At 37.1% G+C, this 23,373-nt stretch overlaps 1 pseudogene across 1 annotated transcript; it reads left to right on the top strand.

Moving 5' to 3' along the window:
• Positions 1–1,489: 1,489 nt before the first annotated feature.
• LOC309961782 (protein VCF1-like) lies at positions 1,490–14,265 on the top strand (annotated as a pseudogene). Its single transcript has 2 exons — positions 1,490–1,607; positions 13,704–14,265. The product of its transcript is annotated as a protein VCF1-like (transcript).
• Positions 14,266–23,373: the final 9,108 nt, after the last annotated feature.

Here is a 23,373-nt window from a genome sequence, read left to right as displayed (position 1 = left end):
GCCTCCTTATTTCAAACTACATCACAAAGCTATGTCATCAAAACTGTTTGATGTCAGCATAAAAACAGACACATATGATCAATGGAAAAGAATTGAGAGCCCAGACATTAACCTACACATATATGGTTCATTAATTTATGACAAAGGAGACAAGATATACAATGGAAAGCAAAAGTCTCTTCAGTAAATGGTATTGGAAAAACTGGACAGCCACAGCAAAGGAATGAAACTGGAGCACTATATTATACCATACACAAAAATTAACCCAAAATGGATAAAGATTTGAACATAAGACATGAAACCACAAAACTCCTAGAAGAAAACATGGGCATTAAGCTTACTGATATCAGTCTTGGCAATGATTTTTTGGACACTACTCCAAAAGCAAAGGTAAGAAAAGCAAAAACAAACAAGTGAGACTACATATAAATAAAAAGCTTCTGCACAGCAAAGGAAACAATCACAAAAATGAAAAGGCAACCTCCCAAATGGGAAAAAATATTTGCAAATCGTATATCCGATAAGGGGTTAACATCCAAGCTATAAAAACTCATACAACTCAATAACAGAAATAAATATTCCTATTTAAAAAATGGAAGGGGGATCTGAATAGACACTTTCCCAAAGACGATGTACAAATGGCCAACAGGTACATGAAATGGTGCTTGGCATCACAGTGAGAAATGCAAATCAAAAGTACAATGAGATACAACTTCACCCCTGTTAGTATAGCTATTGTCAAAAAGACAAAAAACAACACATGTTGGTGAAAAAAGGGAACCTTAGTTCACTGTTGATGGGAATGTAAATGGGTGCAGCCACTATAGAAAACAGCATGGAGGTTCCTCAAAAAATTAAAAATAGAAATACCATATTATCCAGCAATTCCATTTCTAGGTATTTATCCAAAGGATATGAAACACTAGCTCAAAAAAATATCTGCACCTCCATGTTCACTGCAGCATTATTTATAACAGGCAAAACATGGAAAAAATGTAAGTGTCCATCGATGGATGAGTGAATAAAGAAAATGTGATTTTATGTTATATATATAGTTGACTCTTGAACAGCACTGGGGTTAGGGTTGCTGACACTTCATGTAGCCAAAAATCTGAGTATATCTCTACAGTTGGCCCTCCCTATCTGTAGTTCTGTATCCACAGATTTCACCAACAGTGGATTGTTTTGTAATATAGTACATATTTCTTGAAAAATATCCACATGTAAGTTGACCCTTGCAGTTCAAGCCTGTGTTGTTCAAAGGTCAACTGTATATATATACAGTAAGTCCTCTACATAGGAACCTTCAAGCTGTGAACTTTCAGAGATGCAAACATATATTTGCATGTCCAATCACGAAAGTTAGTTCACATGTCTGGCATACATTGTCGCATGCGTGCATCTTCTATAAGTGGTTGTGCTTGTGTATACTTTACTGTACAGTACTGTATAGAGTACAGTAGTACAGTATCTTTGTTTCAAGTCCAGGATGTCTGGAAGCAAGCATAAAAGCAGCTGTGATGTAGCCAGTACTGCTAAGAAGCACCAAGCCATAACGATGGAAACAAAAGTGACAATAATTGAGAAAGTGGAGAGGCAAAAAGATGGTAGAAGTCACTCATTGTTATAACATTGAATTCCTTGCTGTGCAACACAAGGAGCTTACTAATGAAGACCTGATGGAATTGGAGGCCCAGAGAAAGGATGAAGAGAGACAAGAGGAAGAAAAAGTAACTGAAGAACTGAAGAGATTTGTGATGCAGGAAATGGCAAGGGGATTTTCTTTATTTGAGGAGGCACTGTTAGTTTTTGAGGCACAGGACCCGAATGTAGAATGGTACACGAAGGTTGCAGCAGCTGTTCAGTATGCAATCCAGTGCTACCGTGTCAACTATGATGAGAAAAAAGAGCTACTATCCAGATATCACTGGTTCGTTTTTTCAAGAGGGTAGATAGAATTGAATCCAGCAAGGAATCAGAACTTGTGTCATCAATGTCAGGCATGAGTGAAATCGCAGCTTGCCCTCCATCTCCTATTGCTGAGGATCCTTCAGCTGTATCATCTCCCACCTCCCCTCCCTCCTCCAGTCAGTAACTCTTCTTGCCTTTTCACTAGATGCCAGCCCCTGCATGCCAGCTGTTGTACTGTACTACTGTATTTTTCAAGGTACTACACTGTAAGATTAAAAATGTTCTTTGTTTTTTGTGTTTGCTTCTTTATTATTTGTGTGACAAGTATTATAAACCTATTACAGTACAGTACTGTATAGATGATTGTGTTATTTGGGTACCTAGGCTAACTTTGTTGGACTTACAAATGCACTCTCAGAACAGAACTTGTTTGTATGTAGGGGACTTACTACAGACACACACAGGGATGTTATCCAGCAATAAAAAAGGAAATCTTGCCATCTGTGACAACCTGGATGGACCTTGAGGGTATTATACTAAGTGAAATAAATCAGACAAAGACAAATACTATATGACCTCACTTATATGTGGAATCTAAAAATAAAACATAAACAAACCCTAAAAAACAAATTCATAGATACAGTGAATAGATCAGTTGTTGCCAGAGGTGGGAGGTGGGGGAATGTGTGAAATGGGTGAAGATGATCAAAAGGTACAAACTTAAAAGTGAAGACATCACCCTTTCTTTTCAGTAAGTGCAGATAATTAAGCATAATTCTGAAACACACCAAGTCAGTAGGTGTATTTGAATAATAGGTGGGTTTGATAAAAATTTTTTATTAAGTATGAAATCCTTAACATTTGTATAGCTAACCAAGTAAAATTCTAAATAAAAATTCTTATAATCACTGTAATAAATGTGTGGGGAATACAAAACTGAAAGCATCTATATCCACCTTTGAGCTTTTTCCTTTCGGGTAAAGTCAAGATGTATTTTTATTAGAGTCTGCTAACATCTTGCTTTCAAAGAAATTGAAGCTGTATAAATAATTCATCTTGATATCAATATTTTTAAAGCACATTTTTATTGTTTCTGAAAGTAGTCACGGTGTTCAAATATAATTCACTTTTAAACTTTGAAAGTGTTTAATACTTGGTATTAATTTCAAGTTGACCTAAAGTAGGCATGTGTACATGTGTGGATGCCTGCATATATGTTGCATGTTTAAGAAGTATATTATCACAATAAATTTAATATTATAAGATGGGAATTAAACATGTGACATCAAAGTACACTTATACTAACAAATTATTTCTCTCAGCATCAAGTTCAATAGAAGTAATCACATTTCTATCTAAGGAATTCTTATCAGCTCCTACTATCCTTGAAAATAGGTGACACATGAAGTTGCATTATATATTGTACTCATGAACTCTTACTGGATGTGCAATTTTTTAAATAGACTTTTCCATTAACATTTACTGAAAAGACTAATATTTTTAATAAAGCAAATAGTAACTTAAAATAATCACAGTATATTTTTAATTTACCGAATACATAAACTTAAATTGCTACTCTCTAGTGCTATTGTGGCATTGTTTCATTCATTTGTTCATTACCTTTGTTTATTTGTATCACTAACCTCCTCATTATTAACTGCGTTCTCTCCCTGATTTCACACATCCCATTAGATGCAAATGCTTGTCATTTATACTTCCTTACCATCTTTGAAATTTACCTTTATCTTCCCTTTTCCATTATGCTGAATTTGTTTAATGCATCATGAATGACATCATGACATAACTAATAAGAAGCAACCGATTGTGAAGACTATGGTGTCCTTATTTGGCTCTGCCCGGGCCAAAAATGCAGCTCCACAGCTGCACTGGTTTGGCGCTTACTCAAGATTCATCTTTAAGGGTCTCAACAATCTGCAGTAGCCTAGACACTCCCTTTTGTACTGTGTATGTCATATCCAGTTAAAGTGCTTACTCCCTTTCGCTGAAAGCACCCTGCATTTTCCTCCTCCAGCTTTACTGTCATTTCAGTTTCAATCTTAAATGGCACCTCTGTCCTATCTTTTTCTAGTTCTCAAGTGGATTTAACTTCTAACTTCACTAATTTCTAAACATGCTTGTTTCCTAAGAAATTTCTCATAAGCATTATACATTATCTCTAATTAAACCTACTTGTATGTAACACACACTCCATCCTAAGGATAAATTCAGAGTAAAGATTATACACCATACAACAATTTTCACATGGTGATTCTTAATGAAAAGCTGTCACATGTTGATTAAACATTTTCATGGTACTTTATCATATAAATTGATAATGTTATAGGAAGCACATAATATACAGATTATAAACTGTTGCAGTCATGGACATTAAGTTGCTCATATTTCCTTTCATGAGAGAAACTCCTACAAGGAGTATCCCCACCTGACTGCTTCCTATTGTAAGTGCCTTCAGGAACTGCCTCAGCTTCCAGGTTGAAGCCATGAGCATCTTGGAAAACAATATTGGAGGATATAGTGTTACAAACATGAAGGGGAATGCCCCACCCAGTGTAATGCACAAGGACTTTGAAAAGTTCAGGAAGTAGAATGCATACAAGATCATGGAATTGGCTGGTATCTACAAAGTTACACTGACACCCTGCAGAAGGATGATGATAACCTGCGTATAGCTAAGGGAGGGAGTCAGAGAGCCTCTGCTGTCATTTAAAAAGAGGGCTTTAGCTCTTACAGTGTGGGACAGGACCAAATGAGGAACAGACTCAGGATATTATTGTTAAGAACACTGAGCTACAGAGACTATTGAATGCTCAGCCTAGGCAGGTCTGTTACGCTGTGTTTAGGGTCCTGGCTGAGAAAACCTGCGTTACTGAAGCTTAGAACGGGAATATCTGTGTGGATTCCTCTGAAGATTTTAACTGTGAGCCCTCAGAGTCTTCAGAGGGAGCTCACCCTTTCCCATTAAAGTATTAGCAGTTCCTTGATATAAGAATAAGCTGCAAAGGTCTCTTCCCTGCTAGGCAACAAGTACCCCCTCAAGAGCTGTCCCCACCTTCTTTTCTGGCTACCAGATTGATAACTGGGGTTAAATTCCAGAATAGCTCCAATGCATATATGCCCATTTTGATAACCCATAAAATCATCATCAGATTGGGTAGATGCAGCAATAATTCATTGTAGGATAGAAATGGTACATCGTGGATCAAGCCTAAGCAGGACGAGAAGGCCTAAGTAAATTGCATGAGTACACAGCCTCATGTCACCCATGTTTTCATCCTTCCCTCATCTTATATATGGGTATATGGAGGGAATATGAAAAACCCAAGCTTGGTTTATAGATAGATTGGCTCAGTATACAAAATGAACCCAAAATAAATTGAGGCTACATTGTAGCCACTCAGTGGTAACTCTGAATGACAGTGAGTGTGTGAAAATCTTCCCAATGGACAGAGCTATCGTTACAACCATTCATTGACTTTATGGGAAAGGAGATGTGGCCAGAGATGAGAATGTGTGGAATTATGGGCAGTGGTGAATGGCCTCAAAATTAAAAGACTGGAATGTCAGATAAAAGAGGGTCTACGGGAGAGGCATGTGGGTGGACGTATGCAAAGGGGCGTCAAGTGACATTTTTCATGTCAGATATAAATGCCTACCAGCGAGCACTCACCATGGAAAGAATACTGAACAACCACGTAGACAAAATTACTCTGCCAGTTGCTACTAAATAGTCTTTGTTATTGGCTATGCCAGACCTGGCATGACAGGTATAGAAATGGACTAATCACTGGGTAAAAGAGGAGATCACACAGGAACCCAGCAGCATGAATTCTAACAATCTAGCTTCTGCCTTCTAAGAAAATTTAATCTCTCAGAAAAAAACAAACAAACAAAAATAACAATTCTGAATCACCCATATGGCATATTTCCTTGGGAAGACAAATTATCCTTTGTTACCAGGGGTAACAAGTCATTCTCACAGAAATTGACATCTATTCTGGTTATGGAGAATTTTTTTCTTACCCTCAGAGCCCCAGTCAGCACCACCATCTAGGGAGTTACAAAATGCTTGATATACAGGCATGAAGTTTCACACAATATAGCATCTAGCCAAGGAACACATTCACACTGAAGGCAGTACAGGACAATGCAACTGATACATACACCTCATAGAAAATAATTAGTATGGTTATTTCTTGATGAAGGAAGCCCAGTAAAACTCATGTTACCATTACACACATCTTAAGCTTTCCCAATAGACCCATGAAAACTCAGAATTGCAGTGAAAGTGGCCTCTGTGTAATAATTGCAGCAGAACTCTACGTTCTAGATATAAGGTTAAAAATAGAATATAATGGTATAATCACATATTTTCTAAACACAGATCACAATTTATGTATTAAATATTAAATATATATTTTAGACAGATGAACAGAATTAAGCATATTTAAATCTATATTACAGAAATAAATATGATTCGCCACTTGAGTCTTTGACTATATTTTCAATTGGGAAAAAAAGGAAGCCAGAATAAAACAGACCATCAGATTAACAAACTCATTTCCACTCTCAATTCTCAGAGCTAATAACGGTGTGCCACAGGAAACAGTAAAACAGACAAATGCGGACATACAATGAACTGATTAGAAATTGCATAATTTCAGGTATAGTATGATTTGAGGAACTTTACAGAAATTATGTTTACCCCAACTATCTCACACAAAGCGCTGAAATGCTACTTTAAATTACATGATTTGTTTTTTCTTTTAGTGTACTGCTCCCGATACCCACCCTATATTTAAGTACAAAATTCTTAGAGATGGATTAGAAGGGAAGGTTCTGCTTCCAGAAATAGTAGTCTAAATGGTTAGAGCCAGTCCCACTTATATATTGTCGGGAAAAATAAGTAATCTTGTCAACAAAAGTCCTCTCCCTACCAACAGAGAACGGGCAGAGAACAATCACATAACTGGATAAGTACTAATAGATTATACGTATATAAGGTAAAACGAGTGATTATGGGGTCTGGACAGAATTTCATGCACTTTATAGAGAAAAGTATAAGAGACAAAAACTTCTCTCATTTCCTTGAGACAAGAAAATACACTTTGTGATTGCTTATCTTATGGGGGCCTCCTAAATTAATGTTGGAGGTTTGTGTTTACAGTTCCAGAATCAGAAGGCCCAGGACCTTGTGCTATAAAATTAAAAGGTCTTGTCTTCTCAAGAATACACCCTAAGGAGGAGAGAAGCTTCTCCCTCTTCTTCTTTAAACAGAGAAGACTTAATCATCACATAATTTAGACACACACTCCTACTAAGGCAGTGAGGGATATCGATATAAAAACATTAAAATTTTTAAACTTGCTTTACTTCCATAAATGCCTTTTAAGTTTGAGTCAAGTCAATGGCTCTCAAAATTCCCCTTGGGTATGCTTTGAATTTATAAATAAAATTTTATTAATACGGATTGATGGCATGGATTTCTTCACCAGTTATATAGTTCTGTTTCTTTAAGAGATATCTTCCCTGAATGGAAGAGATGACTGAGAATTCTGTTTAATAAAGGTGGCTAATTTAATAGGTTGGTGATTTTGAAAATGAAACCATTCAATGCCAAGAAAAGGTGTCTTTTCTCCGAGGAACCAATACCACAGAGCCCAAGCCTTTCCCAGACAGATCATGCCCTTTAGGGTTTTAATGTGGGGACCAACACTGGTGCTGCCAGCAGATTTATTTTCCTAAAAATGTGGCAAGGGTGAATGATCTAGCTCTGCTATTCACTATACAGTCCTTTGTTTAAGCACCTGCATTTCTGTCACACAACGCATTCTTGATTTCCAAACCAAACATACTCACATTCATTTTCTACTTTTATTGGTCAGTGGCATTTCTGTTTTCTAAATTAAAAAAAAAAAAAGTCTCCCACTGTTTCTCCTTTTTCTATTCTCAATAAAATTATTCATTTTTTAACTCATTTTCTTCTGTCATTTCAGCAGGATTTTTAGTAGAAGAACAAATAAAGGGTGGCAGCTGCCATCTTAAACTAGAATCCTAAACTATAATTCTGACATGTGTCCTTTATTCCCACAGCCTGGAATATTCTTTATCGCCTGCCTTATCCCTAACATATACCTGAGAAAATTCTTAGGTAAATTTGAAGACACAATGAATCCTCCCTCCAGATTGGCATCTGAAACCCGTTCCCATGTTTGAAGAATTTATCAACATGTAGTTCTTATGGAGAAGTGATAATCTGCTTTCTACTACCAAAGTCACATAGTTCAGATGCTAGACTTCTTTGTTCCTTTGACAACTGACACGTAGAGTATGTGTATTGTACCTAAGACATTCCCATTTGATATACAATCTGGGGCTTTGAATTCAGATAATAATGGCAGAGAGAACCTTCATGTTAGATAAACAATATATTTCCCGTAAGTTCATGTTCTGTGTAGTTAACTGTGGTTGATCTCTGATATACTCAACCACGATCTTGAAACAGAGCAGAACCCTATGATCCTTCCCTGCCCATGTCCTTAGCCTGCCTCTTGTCTGTGGAAAAACTTTAGCCAAAGGATAAGTTAAATCAGAGAAGTGAGAGAATGCAGAAACAAAGGAAAGCAGTCAAAGGAGACAAAATAACAATAGTTTAGTCATTAAGCAAAGTCAAGGACCTTTAGTTCCTCCTCAAAGACTGTAGATAATATTCTGAACCATATCCTTTGAGCTGTCTTACAGAGACTAAAACCCTCAACAGGTGGAAGAAGTTAACTACATGGTTGCCACAATTCCGAGAACTGGCCTCAAAGAAATGGGAACAAACCGACCCTGGTACTACAGACTAACTGTATTTAAAACAATGAAGATGACCCTGATCAGACCACTGCATGACTAACTTCAAGATGACTGTCAGAGCCGACTGTGCTGTTTCTGCCTTAGCCGCCTCCCTCCATCTGTAAATGCTCTTGCCCACTGATTGTCAGTGCAGGGAATAAGCCTTTGCGCAGGAGTCTGCCCTCTTCCCTCCACCCCTCCCCCACTTGATAGCCTCTGAAAGCAAACTTTCCTTTCCATCAACCTTGCCTCTTTATTGGCTTCAGAGGGCAAGCGGCCAGACCCCCACTTGCGGTAACAATTTTGACTGATACAGATACTGCAAACAGGGTACAGGTTTCTAGCAAGAGATCCTCAGGAAGTAGAAACAATTCGAAGCTTGGGTATTTTGCTTAATTCAGACTTAATGCGGTAAAAATTTAGTTTTAGTATTAGAATCTGGGATTCCAAGACATGCACTAAAGAGGTAACTAAATTGATATAGAGGATCTACTAGAATGAGGTGCTCATTGGAGCCTTTAGGGTTTTAGTTGGCTACTCCCTAAAATAGGAAAAGGGGGACACAGGAAATTTAACAACTGCAGTGTGGATTGGCTGTCACCAATAACACAGAAAACATAGAGGAAGAAAATACCATGCTAAAATTCTTATTTTATTCATCAACCTAGGAATTCTGTGACCTTGCTAAAGAATATCTTACTGCCTGTAGCCTCAGGGTAAAGAAAGCAGATGAAGTTTGATTCTATGTTTTGCTGAATCACGGCTCTATTTCATCAAACTGAAGACTCTAGTAACTGTTAAAGTAATATACCATTATTTTAGATACCAGCACTATGAAAAAAGAAACAAAAATTACTTACCTCAACTCCTTTGGAAGCACAGAAATGAGACCGCTGGTCACAGTTGGCCTTTTGGAGGGCCAACATTCAGCCTACCGTATTCCTCCTCTATCACTGTCTTTAAAAGTATAACCAAGCAGGACCCTATTGGGCCTTCCCAGAACACACCCCTCCCCGCCCACGTCCTCTTCCTGCCTCTTGTTTGTAGAAAAACTTTAGCTCCCTAGGCTTTCCCTGAGTTCCATAGAGTGAATTTAATCAAAGTGAGAAAATATAGAAAGAAAGGAAAACAGTCAAGCAAAACAAAATAATAATGATTTAGCCATTAAACAAAGTCAAGGATTTTTAGTTCTTCCTCAAGGGCTATAGATAATATTCTGAGCCACATCCTTTGAGTGCTTTGCAGATACTGAAACCACCACCAGGTGGAAGAAGTTAACTGTATGCTGCCCACAAGCATGTAGACCCCAGACAGGTTGGAACCAGAAGGTTAATGATGCTGACTCCCAATTACCTAACCACCAACCAACTAGAAGAATGTTCACGAGCTGATCATGCACCCCATCACCCACCTCCCTCACCCTATCTTAAAAACCCCTTCCCTGAAAGCCTTCAGGGAGTTGAGGCCTTTTAAGCACTAGCTACTCAGATTCCTTGCTTGGCACCCTGCAATAAACACTGCACTTTCCATCACCACAACCTGGTGTCAGTAGATTGGCTTTACTGCATGTAGGCATAGGGACTCAAGTTTGGCTCAGTAACAAAAGCAGTATTTCTCAACCTTGTCTATGCATTGGAATTGACTGGGAGCTTTAAAAAATCCTGATGCCAGAATTCCTCCCCAGGAATACCAATGCAATTAGTTTGGGGAATGACTTGGACATTAGGAATCTTTAAATCTCCCCAGCTGATTTTGAAACAGCCAATGTTGAGAAACACTGAATTAGGTAGCAGCTGAAAATTCTCTGGGGATTGTCAATTAAAGACAACTTTGAAAAGAGGCATTATATCAAAAGATTTTCAGTGTTTCATTTTCACAATTTACATTAGTATTTATATTATAGAAACTCTGGGAACTGTAGATAGGAGGTATTCTGTGTACATAATTACAGAGTGGCTGAATTAATACCAGTCTATCTGCTAGAGTTTCTAGATTCACTATGGTAGCATAACAGCTGTGAGTGGTCCACACAATTGACCAGGTGCCACTGATAGACAATGCTAAATTGAATGAAAATGCCAGCAAATCCAAGTACTATGTTGAGAAGTAACTTGAAACAATTTTGACAGAAAGAAAAATGCTGGAGTGAATTTAATATGGACCATCCACTCCCCAAAAATCCCCTGGAAGGGCCCAAAGGACATTTTCTCCACCAAGGGCAAGGGATATACTTTGAGGAGGGGTGTCATCATCTTTGACAAGTGATTTTTGTGGCAATTTTGTATAGAATATAGAGGCTGGTAGAATTTTCTGTGGATTCAATTCAACTGCAGTTAAGGGAGTGAGATGACCCCAAGGAGGTAGAGATCAAATAGTGGCACAGAGATCCAGAGACAAAATGGGTATGGTTGTCAGGATAGATTTCAGATCTAGTACAGTCATCAAAATGGTCTGCCTTAAGGAATCTTTGTAGGTTTATGCTAATTGTTCATGACCCTGAGGACTGAAATACAGGGCAGCTTCTCAAAGGTCACCTTTATTTTAACTACACTTTACTTTTGATTGTATAACTGAAAAATATATTTGTATGTATATTTACACACACATATGTATATGTACATATATACACACACATATACATATATATATGGTGTGTTTATATATGTAAAATAAAATCCTATAAACAGATTTTGAGTCATAGTGCCTAACACATTTCCTAGAAATGTGTGAATTTAGAGACTCAGAACTCATTGAATGAAAGGGAGATTATATACTGCTGTGAGACTCTGATAATTTCTGATGTATGGACTTGGGTTTTTCCTCTTAGCCTCTTCTCAGTGGGGCCAGGAAACATTCTTCAAGGTAACTATGCCTAAGGAGAGAAAAACGCAAAGATACTTCAAGGAATTTTAAAGACAGACTGTCAGGTAACACTTCAGATACTGTCACATTGTTATGTCAAACAGCTGTATCATTTTAAACATCACCAGAAGTATAAACTAGGTCCCATTGTTCCATATACTTTAATTATTATAATTATTATGAATGTTATTTTCAATGTGTGAATTACATGAAAATTCATTTTAGAAAACATGATTTTGATTCACATTTTCCTTTTGAGATATAGCATATTTTTGTATCCATTCATATTTCCTTGGAATTTTCTTGATGTCCTAATTTTTTGATTGGGTGGTTTATCTTTTTAAATTTACATTTAGAAATTCTTGATATATTCTGGATACTAATCTATTTTCAGTTATATTTGTGCTAATTATTTTCTCTTTTTAGAGGGTTTTTCTAATAGACTCTATTTTCAAAGCAGCTTCAGGTTCACAGGAAAATTAAACAGGAAATACAGAGAACTACCATATACACATTGCCCCCACACACGATCTGCCACACCAGGGTAGAACATTCGTTACCCTTGATGGACCTACTTTGACACATCAGTTTCACCCAAAGTCCATAGTTTACATTAGGGTTCATTCTTGGTGCTACACTTTCTGTTGGTTTTGACAAATTTATACTTACATGTATCCACCATTATTTTATCATACAGAACAGTTTCACTGCCCTAAAAATCATCTGTGATCTGCTTATTCATTCCTCCCTTTTCCTCAACCCGTACCCTAGTATAGGTTATTTTTCTGGTGGAAAGTAAGGAGGGGAGACAAATAGTAGAAAAATACGTATAAAAGAGTAAGTTGCAAGTTGATGTTTTCCTTGGGATAAAATAGAGTTGGGTTGAGTGGATTGGGAATGCCAGGTGAAAAGGGCAGATTGCATTTGGAAATGGGGTAGTCAGTAGAGACTTGAGGAAGAAGAGGGAGTTAGTCATGTGGGTATCTGAAGAAGAGCCTTTCTGCAGAGGGACTAGCAAGTGAGAGGCTCTAAAGTGGAGCGTATCTGCCTTTATGAAGGAAGAGGGGAGGCCAGTAGGACTGAAGCAGGGTGAGGAATTAACAGGAAGTCAGATTACTCAGGTGCTTGTACCTAGCCATTCAATGAGTTTTGCTGATTTGTGGGTTCCTCTGAGTGAAATATCAAGACATTGGAGAGGTTTGAGCAGAAGAGTGAAATGGTTTGATTTATGATTTAAAAGGATCACCCTAGTCGCACCCTTGAGGACAGAGAGTAGTGTGAAAGGAAGAAATTTACTGTAATCTAGACAAGAGATCACGGCATACTTGGATTGGGGTACAGTGGGCATAGTGAAATGTGGCCATATAATGCATTTATTTTAAAATTAAAGAGAACAGATTTCCTGGAAGATTAGATGTGAAGTGAGTGAAGGAGAGAAAGTATTGAGTCACACATAACCCTATCTTTCTGAATTCAGTTTGTAAAGGCTGATGCAAGACTCTTTAATGTTCATTTCATCATCAGGAGCACCCAGTGCCCAGTAGCAGCTGTGCCAGCAGGACCAGAAATAGTGATGACAGCATCCAGGTTCTCTGGGAGTAATGTCAACAGTGGTTCTCAGTCATCAGCAGCAGTAATGGTGGCACTCCAACCTGACACTTATTTTAGTATAATCTGTTGTTGTATCCGTTGTGGATCAGGCTATCTGTTCCTGCTCATTTCCCAAGCATTATTTGAACTATACAAATATTTGAGCTATGTTTTAAATTCATTGCTACTAGGTTAACTAGAATTGATTTCTATAAATAAGAAACTTGAGTTATACAAAGATTCTTCTGAGTCTCTAAGTACAAGCACAAGGATTGTATTTTATTCAGTTTGTGTGCAGGGGCCAGTTACACAGTCATGCCTCAAATATAGCTTTTTGTTAAATAAAGGAATGAACTATTAGTAAAGGAGTAAATTGAGGGATGAATTAAATTAATGGATTAAAAATATTTGGGGTTGTATTATCTTCTGAAGTGTCTAAGAATTTTCTACCATAGAACTTTTATTTATTTACAACTATATATTAGTTAAAAGTGAGGTATATTCAGAAGGCAAAAAGGCAGCATACATAATTCAAAGCAAAAGAGTAATCTTTCGGCCGGCAGCGTCCACCAGAGCCGCGGCGAGAGCCAAGGCCCGAGGGGGAGTGCGTGGCAGCCGCCGAAACGCAAAACTCTCTGTTCCCTCTCCTCGCTGAGCGGCGCCGCGTAGCTCGCCTCCATTGGCTGCCCTGAGAGAGCGCCTCCGCCCCAGGAAAAAGAGAAGGAAAGGCAGTGAAGAAGACCACCATTTCCCCCCACAGACCAAAAGGAGACTAGAAACCCTTTCTTTCACGATTCCTGGGGACACGGTCTTCAAGCAGTCACAGTGACGGGAACAGCAGCAGCAGCATCAACAACCCGGGCCAGGCCAGCTGGCTGGACAGCAGCTTAAACCACCCCTCCGCCCGGTCCAGCCCCCATGCGCCCCGCCCCCCAGTCCGTGCTGGGGCGATACACACTGTGTCAAGGCCCTTACTTCCACATCAACCAGACCATGAAGGAGGCCCACTTTCACAGCCTACAGTACCAAGGACGGCCTCCCACATGATGTGCCGGCACTTTCTTGCCTTCTGTGAAGGGACAGCGCTGTGCAGATATGATATATCAACGATGTTTTAAAAAAATTGCACCAAAAAATGCCTGTTGGCTTTTCAGTCTGTATTTGAAATAACAGGTTAACAGGTCACTGTTTACTTGTGGTTTTGCTGCACTACTGCGATTTCAAAGGGGCTTTGAAGCAGTTTTTTGTAGGATTCTTTTTAGGGTGGGTATCAAATCCAGGGCAAGTTAACAGTAGAAGGAAATCTCATCTGCATGTCGAATCCATAGTTTGTCCAAGTCAGGCTAATTTCCAGATCTGTCAATTAGAAATGTTGCTTTCTGTAAAAAGGTCCTTTAAAACTGAGGGATCTTCTTTGGAGAAATGTCAGTTTAGGTCTTCTGCCCAGTTTTGGATTGGGTTGTTTATTTGATATTGAGCTGAATGAGCTGCTTGTAAATTTTGGAGATTAATACTTTGTCAGTTCCTTCGTTTGCAAATATTTTCTCCCATTCTGAGGGTTGTCTTTTCGTGTTGTTTATGGTTTCCTTTCCTATGTAAAAGTTTTTAAGTTTCATTAGGTCCCATTTGTTCATTTTTGTTTTTATTTCCATTTCTCTAGGAGGTGGGTCAAAAAGGATCTTGCTGTGATTTATGTCATAGAGTGTTCTTCCTATGTTTTCCTCTAAGAGTTTTATAGTGTCCGGTCTTATATTTAGGTCTCGAATCCATTTTGAGTTTATTTCTGTGTATGGTGTTAGGGAGTGTTCTAATTTCATTCTTTTCCATGTAGCTGTCCAGTTTTCCCAGCACCACTTATTGAAGAGGCTGTCTTTTCTCCATTGTATATTCTTACCTCCTTTATCAAAAATAAGGTGACCATTGGTGCGTGGGTTTATCTCTAGGCTTTCTGTCCTGTTCCATTGATCTATATTTCTGTTTTTGTGTGAGTACCATACTGTCTTGATTACTGTAGCTTTGTAGTATAGTCTGAAGTCCGGGAGCCTGATTCCTCCAGCTCCATTTTTCTTACTCGAGATTGCTTTGGCTATTCGGGGCCTTTTGTGTTTCCATACAAATTGTGAAATTCTTTTTCTAGTTCTGTGAAAAATGCCATTGGCAGTTTGATAGGGATTGCATTGAATCTGTAGATTGCTTTAGGTAGTATAGTCATTTTCACATATTGATTCTTCCAATCCAAGAACATGGTATATCTCTCCATCTGTTTGTATTATCTTTAATTTCTTTTATCAGTGCCTTATAGTTTTCTGCATACAGGTCTTTTGTCTCCTTAAGTAGGTTTATTCCTAGGTATTTTGTTCTTTTTGTTGCAATGGTAAATGGGAGTATTTCCTTAATTTCTCTTTCAGATTTTTTATCATTAGTGTATAGGAATGCAAGAGATTTCTGTGCATTAATTTTGTATCCTGCTACTTTATGAAATTCATTGATTAGCTCTAGTAGTTTTCTGGTAGCATCTTTAGGATTCTCTATGTATAGTAACATGTCATCTGCAAACAGTGACAGTTTTACTCCTTTTCCAATTTATATTCTTTTTATTTCTTTTTCTTCTCTGATTGCTGTAGCTAAAACTTCCAAAACTATGTTGAATAATAGTGATGAGAGTGGACAACCTTGTCTTGTTCCTGATCTTAGAGGAAATGGTATCAGTTTTTCACCATTGAGAACAATGTTGGCTGTGGGTTTGTCATATATGACCTTTATTATGTTGAGGTAAGTTCCCTCTATGCCTACTTTCTGGAGGGTTTTTATCATAAATGGGTGTTGAATTTTGTTGAAAGCTTTTTCTGCATCGATTGAGATGATATATGGTTTTTCTCCTTCAATTTGTTAATATGGTGTATCACATGACTGATTTGCCTATATTGAAGAATCCTTGCATTCCTGGGATAAAGCCCACTTGATCATGGTGTATGATCCTTTTAATGTGCTGTTGGATTCTGTTTGCTAGTATTTTGTTGAGGATTTTTGCATCTATGTTCATCAGTGATATTGGCCTGTAGTTTTCTTTCTTTGTGGTTTCTTTTCTTTCTGGTTTTGGTGTCAGGGTGATGGTGAACTTGTAGAATGAGTTTGGGAGTGTTCCTCCCTATGCTATATTTTGGAAGAGTTTGAGAAGTTTAGGTGTTAGCTCTTCTCTAGATGTTTGATAGAATTCACCTGTGAAGCCATCTGGTCCTGGGCTTTTGTTTGTTGGAAGATTTTTAATCATAGAAAACTCTGTTTGCCAACAAACACATGAAAGAATGCTCAACATGACTAATCATTAGAGAAATGCAAATCAAAACTACAATCAGGTATCACCTCACACCAGTCAGAATGGCCACCATCAAAAAATCTACAAACAATAAATGCTGGAGAGGGTGTGGAGAAAAGGGAAGGGAACCCTCTTGCACTGTTGGTGGGAATGTAAATTGATACAGCCACTATGGAGAACAGTAATGGAGGTTCCTTAAAAAACTAAAAATAGACCTACCATATGACCCAGCAATCCCACTACTGGACATATACCCTGAGAAAACTATAATTCAAAAAGAATCATGCACCACAATGTTCATTGCAGCTCTATTTACAATAGCCAGGACATGGAAGCAACCTAACTGTCCATCGACAGATGACTGGATAAAGAAGATATGGCACATATATACAATGGAATATTACTCAGCCATAAAAAGAAACAAAATTGAGTTATTTGTAGTGAGGTGGATGGACCTAGAGTCTGTCCTACAGAGTGAAGTCAGAAAGAGAAAAACAAATACCATATGTTAACACATATATATGGAATCTAAAAAAAAAAAAAGAAAAAAATGGTTCTGAAGAACCTAGGGGCAGGACAGGAATAAAGATGCAGATGTAAAGAATGGACTTGAAGACACAGGAAAGGGGAAGGGTAAGCTGGGATGAAGTGAGAGAGCGGCATGGACATATATACCCTACCAAATGTAAAATAAATAGCTAGTGGGAAGCAGCCACATAGCACAGGGAGATCAGCTCAGTGATTTATGACCACTTAGAGGGGTGGGATAAGGATGGTGGGAGGGAGACACAAGAGGGAGGAGATATGGGGATATATGTATATGTATAGCTGATTCACATTGTTATAAAGCAGAAATTAACACACACAGACACAAAAATGAGGGATCTTCAATTTTTTAATTTCAATAAACTAGTAAAGAGTATCTACTTTCAAAAAAAGAGTAATCTTTTTATTATTAACAATAAAATTATTTTATATAACTTTATGCAGAGTATGAGATCTACATAAATCTGAAACACATATTCCACATGTATTCTTGATTTTCATACATCATTTATGAGAAGAGCAGTTTTTAAATTGTAGTTTGTCATTTCTGGAAGCTTTATGTCTTGTTTTTTCCCTCATTTGTATGCCCCAAAGCCTAAAAACCTAATATTATCATTGTTGCATGCTCTATTTTATATATAGACACACACACAGGATACATATTTAATATACTTCTGTAACTATGGGAGAGCATGTAGTTTGTCAAGCAAAGCTGCTACATCCTAGGTGGCTAAAATTGCAGGCATGAGTACCAATATGTTAACATGATGGTAGAACCTCCTGACTTTGACATAAAAGCTTTAAGTAATGTCTTAAAGACTATAAAAACATTTTTATACCAAAAAAACTCACTTAGTAAGTTAACTGGAGTACATGAGCTAGGATTAAATATCCCTTATTAATTAAACTCATATAACTCACATTGTTACATTGGTTTTGATTTTTTATCATTTCATTTTGATTCTTAGAGTCTCCATTTCTTTTTTATATTACACATGTGTACTTGCAAATTGAATACCTTTCACATTAGAGTTTTTTATGTTACTATATTGTAACATAATTATCTTAAACTCTCTGTCTGATAATTCCAAACTTTGTGTCATATCTGAATCCAGTTCTGACACTTGCTCTGTGTCTTCATTCTGTGCCATTTCCTGACTTTTATCATGATTTGTAATTTTTTGTTGACATATCAAGTAATAGGAACTGAAGCAAATAGACCTTTAGTGTGGGATTTATATGAAGCTGGCTAGGAGTTGAGCTGTGTTTAATGTTTAGTATAACAGTAGGTGTCAAATTTTTTATCTTCCTGTTGACTTTGTGTTTCCCTAAAAATGTTTTTCTAAAGATTCTGTATGCCTCGCATCATTTCCAGCTATAATTCCCTGTTATTATATTGAAGCCCTGTTCAAGTGGTACTAAGGAATCGAAAAGGTAATTTTTCTATCATTTTTTGATTAAATCTCAGTCTTTTAGTGGGCCTGTGTAGGTTGACAGTGACCTTCACAAGTGGTTCTTATCTTTTTTTTCACTCCCACTTATGTGAGGTTGAAAGGCTAGTGAGTGCTTGTGTTAGGTAATTATACCCCTGCCTATGTGGGCTAAGGTGCTGGTCAAGTTTTTTCACTGGAGAGTAGGCCTTATATGGAGTGTACACTTGGCCTATTTCACAATAGTTATTTTACCTCTTGCCGAAGACAGGAGGTAAGTTTTCTTAGCTGCTCAGTGTGAGGAACTTGTGGGTTCCTAGAGCTAAAACCACAAAAAAGTGTGAGAGCCCCCTCTAAGACTGTACTCCTCCAGGAGTTTCTCACTCTCAAAAGAGTCCAAATTTGGCCTCCAGCAATTCATCAAAATTATCATTTAATTGTTCTACCAGTTTATGGCTCTGGCAGCTTCTGTTCCAGGTTAGCTGTGTTTCTCTGTAGTAGCCTGTCTCTCCAGATTTTGAGATGGTGATTTGCCGTGCAATCTCAATTTTCTGATGTCTAAGGAAAACTTTGATTTTCAGTATGTTCAGCTTTTATCTTGTGCCCACAGGACTTCTAAGCTGTTTACATGTCATAGCTGAACTACAAGTCCCATCTTTACATTTTGACCTCATGAAAATAAAACAATATTCAGCATATAAAAGATAGCAAGTATGTAGAATACACAGATAGTTGCCCTAATTTAGGAGAAGTTGGAATGAGTAGAAAATGAAATTTGGAAGTGATGTTAACATCAGAAAGAGATAACAATAATAGGGTAAGTAGAGAATAGTGTATGAGAGAATAAAAGCAACAAGTAGAACAGGTATCAGCACTGTAACTTCTAAAAATAAGCGAACCAAAGGTAAAAAAAAATGTGTATAATATTGTGGTGTGTATATATATATAAATAGAGTAGCTTTAGAGAGCCTATGATATAGGAGATCTTGAAATTAGGAAAACAACCAGCTCAGTTCTAAGATATTTCATTCACACTGGGGCTATTGCCCCAACGATTCCACATAATCAGTGTTTAAAAATAGTTTTTGTTGCTTACAGTACATTTATTAGATTAATATCTATTATTTCCATTTTAATCTGTTACTGAGAAGACACACTTTCATTTATTTAAAAAATAATTATTAAGCATACCCTATACACTGGAGATAAGCAGGTAAGTGAGAAAAGGTAAAAGGATTATTTAAAATAAATCTAAATAATCTTGAATAATTTATTCTTCTATTGTTTTCTTTTATTGCAAGAAAATATCATGTAATTACAAATGATATTTGAAAGCTCACAAGTCAAGACTTTTATATTAATACACCTTCATACCTACAAAGATTGATATTAATTATATAAACTTGTGGCAAATACTTCTTTATTTTAAGAAACAGAAATATATGTACCTAGTAAGAATTATGTTAAGGTAATACTGAAACATAACAGAATATGCATTTAAGACCTTCAAACAAAAGTGAAGATATTATGTTACTCTGATCTGTGAGTTGCAAATTATTTACTTTGAACATATTTTATGTAGGGTACATATAAATAGTCTTATCTTTCCACATCATAAACTTATTCCATATTTCCCTATGATAAACTTCATATACTTAAAAAGGAATTAAAAATATCAATACACTAAAACATTATAAATCAAAAACCAAGATGAATACTGTTTTCTCAATTATGGCATGAATTAATCATGATTTTATAAATGTGAGCCACCACTGCATTAATAATTCACTTAAAACCACATAAAACCCCACTCCCCCCTCACAAAAGCACTGGACTCACAACTAACTGCTGAACAATCATCGACAGAAAGACATTGGAACTCACCAAAAATGATACCCCACATCCAAAGACAAAGGAGAAGCTACAATGAGATGGTAGGAGGTGTGCAATCACTATAAAATCAAACCCCGTAACTGCTGAGTGGGTGACTCATTAACTGGAGAACAATTATAACACAGAAGTCCACCCACTGGAGTGAAGGTTCTAAGCCCCATGTCAGGTTTCCGAACCTGGGTATCTGGAAACAGAAAGAGGAATCCCCAGAGAACTGGGATTGAAGTCCAGTGGGATTTAATTGCAGGACTTCAACAGGACTGGGGGAAACAGAGACTCCATGCCTGGAGGGCACACACAAAGTAGTGTGTGCACCAGGACCCAGGGGGAAGAAGCAGTGAACCAGTAGGAGAATGAACCAGACCTACCTGCTAGTGTCGGAGGGTTTCCTGCAGAGGCAGGTGGGTGGTTGTGGTTCACCATGTGGAAAAGGACACCAAAAGACACAGACTGGCTGAATGGATACAAAAACAAATCCATATATATGCTGTCTACAAGAGATCCACTTCAGGCCCAGGGGCCCACACAGACTGAAAGTGAGGGGATGGAAAAAGATACTCCATACAAATGGAAATCAAAAGAAAGCTGGAGTAGCAATACTTATATCAGACAAAATAAACTTTAAAATAACGACTATTACAAGAGACAAAGAAGGACACTACATAAGATCAAGGGATCAAATCAAGAAGAAGACATAAGAGTTGTAAATATTTATGCACCCAACATAGGAGAACCTCAGTACATAAAGCAAATGCTAATAGCCATAAAAGGGGAAATCGACAGTAACACAATAATAGTGGGGGACTTTAACACCTCACTTACACCAATGGACAGATCATCCAGACAGAAAATTAATAAGGAAACACAAGCTTTAAATGACACAGTAGACCAGATTGATTTAATTGATATTTATAGGACATTCCATCTGAAAAGAGCAGATTACACTTTCTTCTCCAGGATAGATCATATCTTGGGTCACAAATCAAGCTTCTGTAAATTTAAGAAAATTGAAATCTTATCAAGTATCTTTTCCAACCACAACACTATGAGATTAGAAATAAATTACAGGGAAAAAACCATAAAAAAAACACGACACATGGAAGCTAAATGATATGCTACTAAAAAACCAAGAGATCACTGAAGAAATCAAAGAGGAAATCAAAAAATACCTAGAGACAAATGACAACAAAAGCACGATGAACCAAAACCTATGGGATGCAGCAAAAGCAGTTTTAAGAGGGAAGTTTACAGCAATACAAGTCTACCCCAAGAAACAAGAAACATCTCAAATAAACAACCTAACCTTACACCAAAAGCATTAGAGAAAGCAGAACAAGAAAACCCCAAAGTTAGCAGAAGGAAAGGAATCATAAATATCAGATCAGAAATAAATGAAAAAGAAATGAAAGAAATGATAGCAAAGATCAATAAAACTAAAAGCATGGTCTTTGAGAAGATAAACAAAATTGATAAACCATTAGCCAGACTCATGAAGAAAAAGAGGGAGAAGACTCAAATAAATAAAATTAGAAATGAAAAAGGAGAAGTTACAACAGACACTGCAGAAATACAAAGCATCCTAAGAGACTACTACAAGCAACTCTATGCCAATAAAATGGACAACCTGGAAGAAATGGACAAATTCTTAGGAAGGTATAACCTTCTAAGACTGAACCAGGAAGAAAAAGAAAATATGAATTGACCAATCAAAAGTAATGAAATTCAAATTGTGATTAAAAATCTTCCAACAAACAAAAGTCTAGAACCAGATGGCTTCACAGGTGAATTCGATCAAACATTTAGAGAAGAGCTAACACCCATCCTTCTCAAACTCTTCTAAAAAAATTGCAGAGGAAAGAACACTCCCAAACTCATTCTACAAGGCTACCATCACCCTGATACCAAAACCAGACAAAGATACTACACAAAAGAAAATTACAGACCAATATCACTGATGAATATAGATGCAAAAATCCTCAACAAAATACTAGCAAACAGAACCCAACATTAAAAGGACCACACACCATGATCAAGTGGGATTTATCCCAGGGATGCAAGGCGTCTTCAATATACACAAATCTATCAATGTGATACACCATATTAACAAACTGAAGAATAAAAACCATATGATAATCTCAATAGATGTAGAAAAACTTTGGACAAAATCCAACACCCATTTATGATAAAAGCTCTCCAGAAAGTGGGCGTAGAGGGAACCTACCTCAACATAATAAAGGTCATATATGACAAACCCACAGAAAACATCATTCTCAATGGTGAAAAACTGAAAGCATTTCCTCTAAGATCAGGAAGAAAACAAGGATGTCCACTCTCAACACTATTATTCAACATAGTTTTGGAAGTCCGAGCCATGGCAATCAGAGAAGAAAAAGAAATAAAATGAACGCAGATTCGAAAAAAAGTAAAACTGTCACTGTTTGCAGATGACATGACACTATAAACAGAAGATGCCACCAGAAAACTACTAGAGCTAATCAATGAATTTGGTAAAGTTGCAGGATATAAAATTAATGCACAGAAATCTCTTGCATTCCTATACAGTAACAAGATCAGAAAGAGAAATTAAGGAAACAATCCCATTCACAATTGCAACAAAAAGAATACAATACCTATGAATAAATGTACCTAAGGAAGTAAAAGACCTGTATTCAGAGAACTATAAGACACTGATGAAAGTAATCAAAGATGACACAAACAGATGGAGAGATATACCATGTTCTTGGATTGGAAGAATCAACATTGTGAACATGACTATACTACCCAAAGCAAGCTACAGATTCAGTGCAATCCCTAGCAAATAACCAATGGCAATTTTACAGAACAAGAAAAAAAAACTTAATATTTTTATGGGGACAAAATAGACCCCAAATAGCCAAAGCAATCTTGAGGGAAAAAAGAAGAAAAAAACAGAGCTGGAGGAATTAGACTCCCGGACTTCAGGTTATACTA

This window comes from Leucopleurus acutus (assembly GCF_964270905.1).
Source record: "Leucopleurus acutus genome assembly, chromosome: 5".
Classification (NCBI taxonomy): domain Eukaryota; kingdom Metazoa; phylum Chordata; class Mammalia; order Artiodactyla; family Delphinidae; genus Leucopleurus; species Leucopleurus acutus.
This window is presented reverse-complemented; position numbering and strand designations above follow the sequence as displayed.